The following is a 2,914-nucleotide window of genomic DNA, read 5'->3' as shown; positions in this document are numbered from 1 at the left end:
GACCCCCCTCCCCAATTCTCACCATAAAACCTGGAGCTTGGCGGGCCCTGCTTGTCGGTGGCACAAACTTGGGGTACCGGTTTGCACAACCGTTTCGGGGATGCTCTCCATGATGCCCCCCCCCGGCTTCGATTTCCGTTTCTTCGAAAGGAAAAATACAGGTAGACCTTGACTTACGACAGTTTATTTAGTGATGGTTCGAAGTTACAACGGAACCGAAAAATGGGACTTGGGACCGTCTCTCACACAGCAACATCCCGACGGTCGCGAGATCAAAATTCGGCCGTTCGGCAACGGGCACGTATTAATGACGGTCGCAGCACTTTGCGACCATCATTATGCGGGGTCACTCGTTTTGCAAACGTCTGACTTGCGAAGTCCACGGGGAAGCCGGATTCGCTTAACGACCGTGACCCTAACCACTGCGGGGATTCGCTTCACAGCGGTGGCGAGAAAGTTCGTACAATGGGGCAACGTTGACTTTGACAACTGTCTCACTTAGCAACATGTTGGCCTCTGTGGTGGTCGCAAGTCGAGGACTGCCTCTTAAGTCTACTCCACTCCTAACCCCCCCACTCCTTTGCAGGTCCGTAGCAGGGGTGGTATACACTGACCTTCCCTACCGGCTCGCAAATCTGAGCACAGATCCTTTTGCGCGTGCGCTTTTGGTGAAAAAAAACGGTCTAAATGGGATGCCGTAGGGTCGGGAGCGGGTGGGTGGATTCCACTACCGGTTCGGGCTACCCGATCCAAACCGGTAAAATTTCACCTCTGGTCGGTAGACTCGTTCTGTGGTTCATTTCAAACTTTCTGCCTTGTTTGGAAAACTAGTGAAATACCAGATTAAAAGAGGAGGAGAAAGAGAAACGTCGTCAATGTTAAAACATTTGGACGGAAACATTTGATGCAAAGGCCGAAGTTTCCCGTAGCGGCAGCTCACCAAAAACTTTTGATCTGTGCGTCGGAAAAGGGGCACCACCAGATTCTTCTCCGATTAAACATAGCCCTCGGTTTAACGACAATTGAGCCCCCAAATTTCCAAGCTGAAGTGAATGTCGTCCCGTTACCAACTTTCTTGAGAATAGTTGTTAAGCGAATTGTTAAGTGAGTAACCCAGTTACTAAGTGAATCCACTTTGACCTAAGTGAAGGTCGCAAAAAGGAGATCGTGCGCAGACGAGGCGCTCTCATTTGCGAACTGGGAGGGAAGGTAAAGGGACGCGATGGCTCAGGGGCTAAGACGCTGAGCTTGTCGATCAGAAAGGTTGGCCGTTCGGCGGTTTGAATCCTGAGCGCCGCGTCATGGAGTGAGCTCCTATTACTTGTCCCAGCTTCTGCCAACCTAGCAGTTTGAAAGCACGTTAAAAAATGCAAGTAGAAAAATAGGAACCGCTTTTGGTGGGAAGGGAACAGCGTTCCGTGCGCCTTCGGCGTTGAGTCATGCCGGCCACACGACCACAGAGACGTCTTCGGACAGCGCTGGCTCTTCGGCTTTGAAACGGAGATGAGCAGCGCCCCCTAGAGCCGGGAACGACTAGCACAGATGTGCGAGAGGAACTTTACCTTTAGGGAAGATAAGTGAATACCACCTCTGGCTGCAACCGTCATAAATATGAGTCAATGCTAATTTATCCCTTACTTCCTTTTCTTGGGAGTGATCCAGAATAGAAGGGAGTGGGGGGGGGGGAGGAATGGGGGTTAGGGGGGGAGAAGGAAGCATGCAAAAAGGATTCCTTTCAGGGTAATCCATTGGGTTTCCGAGATCTAAACAGGGGATAAGGGATCCTGGAGTCTGCCCCCTTGTGGTAGCCACCGAGCATTACATTATATTCTTCGGGCAGGGTTGAACTAACGAGGCTCTTTATCCAAGAGGTCGGCAACCTTAAACACTCAATGAGCCACAAATGTCCTCACCGGAAGCCCCCCCTCCCCCGTTCAATTCTGGAGCCCACCGGAAGTCCGGTTCCCCCACCATAGAGTCTCCTCCTAGCACGGCCTCCTTTTTCCTCTTCGTTCCAGTCCAGCTTTAGGCATCAAAGCCAACTGAATGACTTTGGGCCAATCACCAGGAGACGGTGAGTTCTAGTCCCGCCTTAGGCATGAAAATAAACTGGGTGACTTTGGGCCAATCACCAGGAGATGGGGAGTTCTAGTCCTGCCTTAGGCATGAAAGCAGCTGGGTGACTTTGGGCCAATCACCAGGAGACGGTGAGTTCTAGTCCCTCTTTAGGCATGAAAATAAACTGGGTGACTTTGGGCCAATCACCAGGAGACGGTGAGTTCTAGTCCCATCTTAGGCATGAAAATAAACTGGGTGACTTTGGGCCAATCACCAGGAGACGGTGAGTTCTAGTCTCGCCTTAGGCATGAAAAACAGCTGGGTGACTTTGGGCCAATCACCAGGAGATGGTGAGTTCTAGTCCCGCCTTAGGCATGAAAGCAGCTGGGTGACTTTGGACCAATCACCAGGAGACGGTGAGTTCTAGTCCTGCCTTAGGCATGAAAATAAACTGAGTGACTTTGGGCCAATCACCAGGAGACAGTGAGTTCTAGTCCTGCCTTAGGCATGAAAATAAACTGGGTGACTTTGGGCCAATCACCAGGAGACGGTGAGTTCTAGTCCCACCTTAGGCATGAAAGACAGCTGGGTGACTTTGGGCCAATCGCCAGGAGACGGTGAGTTCTAGTCCCGCCTTAGGCATGAAAGCAGCTGGGTGACTTTGGACCAATCACCAGGAGACGGTGAGTTCTAGTCCCGCTTTAGGCATGAAAATAAACTGGGTGACTTTGGGCCAATCACCAGGAGACGGTGACTTCTAGTTCAGGGTTACTATGGATAAAACAGGAGGAGGAAGGAACTTTGGATATGTTCGACATCTCATTTGTAAAAATAATAAAAGCAGGATACGAATGAC

The sequence above is a fragment of the Natrix helvetica genome (genome assembly GCF_964273705.1).
Source record: "Natrix helvetica genome assembly, chromosome: 5".
In the NCBI taxonomy this organism is placed as follows: domain Eukaryota; kingdom Metazoa; phylum Chordata; class Lepidosauria; order Squamata; family Natricidae; genus Natrix; species Natrix helvetica.
The sequence above is the reverse complement of the archived record's forward strand: the minus strand, read 5'-3'. Positions refer to the sequence as shown.